Source organism: Suncus etruscus, chromosome 8, assembly GCF_024139225.1.
Source record: "Suncus etruscus isolate mSunEtr1 chromosome 8, mSunEtr1.pri.cur, whole genome shotgun sequence".
In the NCBI taxonomy this organism is placed as follows: domain Eukaryota; kingdom Metazoa; phylum Chordata; class Mammalia; order Eulipotyphla; family Soricidae; genus Suncus; species Suncus etruscus.
In genome coordinates, this window is record NC_064855.1 from 39,181,827 (window position 1) to 39,190,639 (window position 8,813).

At 40.0% G+C, this 8,813-nt stretch overlaps 1 pseudogene; it reads left to right on the forward strand.

Moving 5' to 3' along the window:
* The first annotated feature begins 6,826 nt into the window (after positions 1 to 6,826).
* Positions 6,827 to 6,925, forward strand: LOC126017109 (uncharacterized; annotated as a pseudogene).
* Positions 6,926 to 8,813: the final 1,888 nt, after the last annotated feature.

Here is an 8,813-nt window from a genome sequence, read left to right on the forward strand (position 1 = left end):
CACAACAGGCATTTTTAAATATCATGTAAGGTGGGCAAGTACTGAGTCTGGAGTGAATGTCACTGTCACTGTACTGCTGCTATGTCTGGCTAATAAAGGGGTGGAGGAGGCTCAAAGATCAAATTCATTTTTATTTTATTTATTTACTGGTTTGGGAGCCACACTTATTGGTGCTCAAGGCTTACAGTTGGCAGGACTTCAAGCACTATATGGGATGCCAGGGACTGACTCTGGGTTGACTGTATGGAAGGTCAGTGCTCTACCCACTGCACTATCTCTCCAGCCCCCCTGACCAAATTAATTTCTTTTTTTGGGGGTAGAGGGGGGTCACACCTGATGGTGCTCAGGAGTTACTCCTGGCTCTGTGCTCAGAAGTCGCTCCTGGCAGACTCAGGGTCCATATGGGATGCCGGGATTCAAAAGAGAGTCCGTCCTGTGTTGGCCACATGCAGGGCAAACACCTTGCCGCTGTGCTATCGCTCTGGCCCCCCAAATTAATTTTCAATATCTAAGAAGTCGACTACTATTGGGTCAGATTTCATGATGAGCCCCTGGAGTGAGGTGGAACTCCTGGAGTGACCACAGAACTCCTTTTATCTATCTTCTGGGCCCTTGGAGTAGGAGCATCATTGCATTTTATATGTGCAGTCTCAGATTACAGTCACCATGGAAAACATTTCAGAGCTCTTAATTCCATGAAGTTCATAACAGTCTCACAGATGAGAATGACAACAGACATAGCTGCTAGGCAGTCATTTATTATCATAAGCTAGATGTATTTCTACAGAGTCAGAAAGAAGAAGTCCCAGCAAATAAACTACCAGGTTTATCGAAGGCAAATTATCAGAAAAACTGTTAACAGGTAGATACAAATGATTATAAAAACTGCTTGACTTCTTTCTTCCAATTATTTGTAGGGGTTGTTTAACCTAACAGGGGTGCAAGAGATAGTTAAATGAATAGGGTTCTTACCTTGCATGTGAACTGACCTAGGCTCAATCCCTGACACCAAATATAGAATCTGAACACCATTAAGAGTGATTCCAGAGCATTACTGGTGCACTGCCAATTTTTTAAAATAATAAATAAAAGAGTTTAATCTAACAGAGTAATGGTGATGAGCTGGAAAAAGCTCACAGAGTTGTAGCACACACTTGGTATGTGGAGGCCCTAAGATTAACCCGTCAGGGCCTTATGAGCACTGCAGGGTACAAGCAGAAAATTGCCCAGCCCACACAGCTGAGCCCAGTATTGTTAACAGTAACCCTGCAAACTCTGAGCTACTTAAGAAGCTCAATAAAGAAAGAAAAAGTAATGGTGAATCATGGATATGAAGTACCATACATGTCCACTACATTTAGGTTAATTATGAAGGTACGGGAGGGGGGCACTGAGAGTCAGTACAATGGGTCAGGTGCTGCCATGCACACAGCTGACCTGAGTTCTATCCTCAGCATCCCATATGGTCCCTTGAGCACCATCAGGACTGATTTCTGAATGCAGAGCCAGGAGTAATCTCTGAGTATCGCTAAGTGTGGCCCCAGAGCCAAAAGTTAAAAAAAAAATATCAGGGGGCTAGAAAGATAGTTTAAGGGTTAAGAGACTTGCCTTGGAACTGCAGCTATAGTACAACAGGCAGCGTGAAAGAGTTTAGGGTGCTTGCCTTTCATGCAACCAATCCAGGTTCCATCCTGAGATCCCTTATGGTTCCCCAAATCCCACCAGGAGAAATCCCTAAGCACCAAGGCAGAGGAGTAAGCCCTGAGCATAGTCGGGTGTGGCCTAACCTTCCCTCCAAAATAAAAAGAAATAGCAGAGCCAAGAATGGACCAAACGCAATATAAAAATGAGTAAATAAATAAATAAATAAATAAATAAATAAATAAATAAATAAATAAATAACAGGACTAGAGCTGAAGCTGTAGCTCAGGGAGTAGAACTCAGGCACATGTGCTCCATTCACAGCACTGAACACAAGGACACACATATGCTCAGACACCAGGGCTTCAGAAATAACCTAAAGTGATAGAGACCTATCTAGTATGCCTGAGTCCTCAAGCTCAAGCCCTGGCACAACATGGCCCCTTGAGCAATGGGAGTTGCACGGTTGATACCTTTGCGCACAAAAAGAATGAAGAAATTACAAGGCAGTTGTAATAAACAGTATAATTTAAATTTTTTTATATAAGGAACAAAAGAGTTGACTCCTTAACAAAGGGACATAAAACAAAATTTGAGCTTTTTATCCATAGCTATCAGCAGCCATCAACCAAATACTACTTACTTAGGTAGAAGCAACTTCTTTAGAGTCACCTTCTCTATTTTCTCCAAGAAAACAGCAATTAAATCAAACAGCCTGAGGTGAGCAAAAAAAAAAAAAAAAAAAAAAAAAGACAGGATCCTTTCCAGGACTCTAGCCAGGAACTTGTATGCAGTCTCTGTCCTAAAAGACAGATACTTAAGAGAAACTCCTATGTCACAGAAGTAAACATTCTGCTGTGTTTCCCTACATTTTCCAACTTTTTGTTGCCTTGTATGAAAAGGAATGAATGAGACAAGGTCTTCCGTCACTGACCTGACATAGACCTGGTTGGACAGGTTAAACTAAGATGAAGTGAGGTGAACTGCAGAGTAGAGAGCTACTGGAGATGCTGGATATTTAAGTACACCACCACTTAGGTAGACAGCCTTGATAAATTTGTGCTATTGAGAAGAAAATCCACATAGATACATTTTTCTTAGTACCTGGAGGCTTCTATACCTACAGAAATAAAACACAAAAATGGATATAAGCTTTAAAAAAGTTATATTTGGACTTTATAATACAATCCTAGAAAGAAGAAAGAAGCCTGTGGTCAAACAAGTGCAGATTCCCTGACCCACACTCGAGGGCCAGGCACATGAAGAGAAAAAGTGAAAAATGCCCTAGCTTTCCAATAAAACTGAGTATGCAAGCAGATAATAAAATATACCTTCTAAACAAAGCATGTTTAATATTATTTTTCAAATGCAAACTGCAGCATCAGAAACTAAAATAGTCTTTGAGGTCACAATTGCTCTTGAGTTTTCTCAGCCAAAGGCTCAAGAATTTCTTGATTTATTTTTCTTCTGTGGGTTAACAAAGAACACATGACTCCATAACTCAATCTTTATGTCCTCAGTAAGAAGCACCCTCTCTGGAACAGGAATATCACTCAGCATATGTTTTAGAAAAGACTCCTGAGTGGGGCCAGAGAGATAGCATGGAGGTAGGGCATTTGCCTTGCATGCAGAAGGATGGTGGTTCAAATCCTGGCATCCCATATGCCCCCCTCCCGTACCAAACAAGCTTTTAGTAAATAATAAATTATTTCACTCAAGAAGCGACAATACTGTGTAAATCACAATTAGAATAAAATGTATACTAAAAATTAATCTTTTTATATATGACATATATACATATACATGTATATATAGTGTATGTGTGTGTATATATATATATATATATGTATGTATGTATTTTTTTTTGGTCCCACCCGGTGGTGCTCAGCAGTTACTCCTGGCTCTACACTCAGAAATCACTCCTGGCAGGCTCAGGGACCACCATCCTTCTGCATGCAAGGCAAATGTCCCACTTCCATGCCATCTCTCCAGTCCCAGTGTATGTGTGTATTTAAAAGCAGCAGTGATTTCTGGTTAACCTTGAACCATATCCATACCCTCCGATCCTGCTCGGCAAGTTTTATTTTCTGGCCCGATTTTGCAACCAAGCTTAATTTTCTTTAGACTTTTCTAACACAAGGCTGTAATAGAGACCTCTCTGGAACATACATTTTCAACAGAGAAAATAAAATCTACTATCTTCCTGGTTGAATGTGAGTTACCCCAAATAGTCAATGAATATCTTCAAGTCTTGTTTCTACCAGAAGATCTTATTTCAAATTATTTACTAACTCCTCATGCCCCTAGCTCTCCCAGAAAACAAAGAAATACTATCAGCATCATTACAACACACTCCCCTCTAGCAACCAACAGGACTAAGTTATTCATGGGCCATTCCAGTCTACAACACCATAATATATTATCTTTATTTATTTGTTAGGCTTGGGGGCTACATATGGCAGTGCTCAGAACTTACTCCTGGCTTTGTGTTCAGGGATCACTTCTGGTGGCCTTGAGGGACTCTGTGGCGTACATCAAACCTGGATTGGTTACCCACAAAGAAGGCACCCTACCCACTGTACTATCATTCTAGCCTCTTTATTATTTTTAAGTAAATCATTTTATTGAGTGAGAATACTAAATCTGAGGAGACTTTGAGGTGTGGCAGGGAGAAGATAGAATATATGCAAGTAATTTTTTCAAGTATACAGAGAACATTTCCACATAGGCAATACCAAGATAGACAAGATCCTGTACCACAAAACAAATCTCAATAAATTTAAAAGTATTTTGGTCACCATAATGGAACAAACTAGCAATCAGTACTGGAAAGACAGCATGAAATCACTAAACACTTAGAAATTAAAAAGCTCACTACTAGGCTGTAAGTGTATTGAATTTGTATAGGGTTGTCCATAACAGAATAAGGTTGGGTTCCTGACGATACATATGGTCCCCTAAACCCATCAGGATTAAGCCCTGAACATTGCCAGGTCTCTCTCTCTCCCTTTCCCTCCCTCCCTCTCTCTCTCTCCCTCCCCCCCACACACACGAGTTTCCTCCTCAAAAAGCTGAAAAATGGGGCCAGAGAAATAGCATGGAGGTAGGGTGTCTGCCTTGCATGCAGAAGGACCGTGGTTCGAATCCCAGCATCCCATATGGCCCCCCAATCCTGCCAGGAGTAACCTCTGAGCACTGTCAGGTGTGACCCAAAAAAAACAAAAAAAAATAAAAACAAACAAAACCAATTGTTTGGGGCCAGAGAGATAGCACAGTGGTAAGGCATTTGCAAGTGGCCAATCCAGGACCAACAGTGATTTGAATCCTGGCATCCCATATGGTCCACCGTGCCTGCCAGGAGCAATTTCTGAGCACAGCCAGAAGTAACTGGTGCTGCTGGGTGTGGCCCAAAAATAAAAATAAAAAAGCTGAAAAGTATAGATCCTGGAAGATAGCTAAAAATGCTTGACTACATCTTTACAAGAAGGCATTGAGGCTTGATCCCCAACATTGTATGGTCCCCTGAGCACTGCCAAGTGTGGCCCCCAAAGCAAACAAATAAACAAAGTGAGTAAAGGAGGAAAAGCAAACAGAAGGGAACAAGTAAAAGAGCAAAGATTGAAGGAAAAAAAATAGAAGGCTGGAGAGATAGCATGGATATAGAGCTGGGGTGGTGAACAAGTTCGACACAAAGAGCCAAAATTTTAAACTGTGAGAGTCAGAGAGCCACACCACGCAGTGACCTGCCAAAACAGACGAACACTCACACAGAAGCATATAATTTTAACAATAATATATTAAACACATATTGCATTTTGCCATTTTGAATGAGGATCAAAATCCTGCAGGGATGGTGAGGGTGTGCTGCGTCCTCCACACTAAGAACTAACGGCAAGATGTGACCCAACATGTGACACACGGGTCCCCCGGCCCATGCAGCTGTTTAGCCACAGTATACAAAATAATGATAAGAGACAAAGAGCCGCATTCATTTTGGCCGGGAGCCGCATGCCGCTCGAGAGCCGCGTGTTTGCCACCCCTGATGTAGAGCATTTGCCTTGCATTCAGAAGGACGGTGGTTTGAATCCCGGCATTACATATGATCCCAGAGCCTGCCAGGAGCAATTTCTGAGCATTGAGCCAGGTGTGACCCAACCTCCCCCACAAAAAAAAAAAAAAAACACAACAAAAAACGAGACAATCATTTAAGGCAAAAGTTGGCTCTTTGCAATCCTCATGAATTTTATACATTTCCAATAAGATTGATAGCCATTGACTGTCGCTTCACAATTTACAACTGGGTTAAAGTATTGACAATGCAATGAAGGAATGCTCCGAATAACACAGTACATACATATTTGAAAATTTAAAATTTTCCTCCAAAACTGTATTTCATGAAACAAATACTTCACAGCCATTTATCATCATTGAAGTTTAATCAGTGATTTCAAGACTTCCCAAAAGGAAGTATTTAGGTCCAGATTGTCTGAGTGAAGGATGTTTAAATAAAAATTAACATTACTTCTTTAACCACTTCTAGGAACAGGAAAGAAGGAAGCACTTCTCTGTGCATTTTATAAAACTAGTATTGTCTTGACACTAAAATCAGATAAAAAAAAAAAAAAAAAAGGCCGGGGAGAGGGGCTCAAAGACAGAACAAAAGCTCTCTATGTATGAGGACCAGGTTTGATCCCAGGCACAACCTGGTCTCTAAGCACTCCAAACACATACCTGGGTGTAGCCCCAGGACAATGCTAAGTGTTGCCTAAAAACTAACAAACAAACAAACAAACAAAAAAATCAAATAAAATATCACCAACAAACACAAATAAAAACTACAGACCAATATCCCTTATGAATACAAGTGCTTAATAAAATGATTGGGGGGCTGGAGAGATAGCATGGAGGTAAGGTGTTTGCCTTGCATGCAGAAGGTCGGTGGTTCTAATCCCAGCATCCCATATGGTCCCCCAAGCCTGCCAGGAGCAACGTCTGAGCGTGAAGCCAGGAGTAACCCCTGAGCACTGCCGGGTGTGACCAAAAACCAAAAACCAAAAAAAAAAAAAGAGATTGGAATTCAGCTATCTATAAAAATAATCACACACAACCAAGTAGAACCAATAAATTTGACTTTATTCTAGGGATTCCTCACTAATTCAATATTTGAAAAAAAGTGAATCTATTTGTGCTCGCTTTGGCAGCACATACACTAAAATTGGAACGATACAGAGAAGATTAGCATGGCCCCTGTGCAAGGATGAAAAAAGTGAATCTATTCAATTAACAGAAAAACTAATAAAATTCATACCAAAAATGTTAAAATTCAATGCCCGTTTAATTAAAAAGTCCTCTGGAAAGTAAGAATAGAAGGAAACTTTCTCAACTCAATAAGGATCAGTTTTCAAAACCTTACAATTAGATTAGTGGTCTAAAGTGGAATACTTCTCCTTAACACAGGAACTAGAGATAGATTTTCGCCTTTAAAGTTTCTTTTCAAAATGTGCTAGAAGGTCTATCCAGTGAAATAAGATAAGAAAAAGAAATAAAGGATTTTCTCCCTCTGGAGAAGTCCATTTTCTCTCGAACACAAATCTCTTTCTCTCCTTCACCTCTCTCTAAACTTCTTTTAATAAAACTATTCTGTTTTTGAAAATTAAAAAGGTAATAAAAATCATATAAATTAAAAAGGAAACAAACCCTATTTGCAAACGGCATGATCATCTACATAGAAAACTTGAAAGTCCATACAAAAAAATTGGGACCAAGAGTGTGCTCTGTAAGGTTAAAGAGTACAAGCTAAACACACATACACAGTATGGTAATACTAAATACTACCAATAAATGTATAGACACAGAAATTAAAAATACAATGCTAGGCTGAGTGCATGCTCTGCATGCAAGAACCTTTGGTTCAATTCTCAATACTACATGTTGCCCCCAAACAATTCAGAGGACAATCCCTAAGAACCATTAGGTGCATTCTCCAAACTAATAATAGTATGATAATAACATGGTGTCATTTCAATCACTTAAAAAAATAAAATACTTAGATATACTTAGATATAAACCTAATAAATCAAGTACACTTCATTATACCAACAATATCAATGGAGAGACGTACCATGTTCAGTGACTGAAGATTCAATATAGGGTTAGAGGGATAAGAAAAGAAGGTATAGCACTTGCTTTGCACACATCAACCTAGGCTTTTTTTTTATTTTTATTTTATTTTTTTATTTTTGGGTCACACCCGGCAGCGCTCAGGGGTCATTCCTGGCTCTACGCTCAGAAATCACTCCTGGCAGGTTCAGGGGATCATATGGGATGGCAGGATTCGAACCCACGACTTTCTGCATGCAAGGCAAATGCCTTACCTCCATGCTATCTCTCCGGCCCAACCTAGGTTTGATATCCAACACAGAGCCAGGACTAAGTCCTAAAGTACAGATGGATGTATCCCCAAAATACCACCAAGGACTCAATGTATGATAATTATAAATTTTCCCCAAATGTCCAGCAAGGTTTTATGTAGATATTAAGAACTGTTGGGGCCGGAGCGATAGCACATCGGTAGGGCTTTTGCCTTGCACGTGGCTGACCCAGGACTGACCTGGGTTCAATCCCCAGCATCCCATATGGTTCCTCTAGCCAGGAGCCATTTCTGAGCATCACGAGATGTGACCAAAAAAAAAGCAAAAACAAAAAAAAAATTGTTATTATTCTAAAAGTTGATTAGAAGTGAAGGCACTTGAAATGTTTTGAAATAAAATAGCTGCTGCCTTGAACACTATCAATGGGAACTGACGCATTGAGCTTAGAGGAGCCCTCCAAAACCTGATTTACACATATATTCCCAAATGAATTTTGATAAAAGTATAAAAGGTGCCCTTTTCAACAAAAATCGAGTACAGGAGCATACACATAGTTAAGTAATGATGGCAAATTTTATACCATGTGAATCTATAAGGACTTTTAGGGTTAGAGAGAGATTCTATGGATTTGCATGATTCAGGGTTTGCATGTGTAAGGCACAGGCTTGATCTCCAGCACCCTGTAGTCCTCCTGAGCACAGCCAAGAGTGACCCCAAGAACAAAGCCAGGAGTAGTCCTCAAGCACCACAAAGTGAAGACTCCAAATATAGTAATAGATAAAAATTTTTTAAAATCTTTGG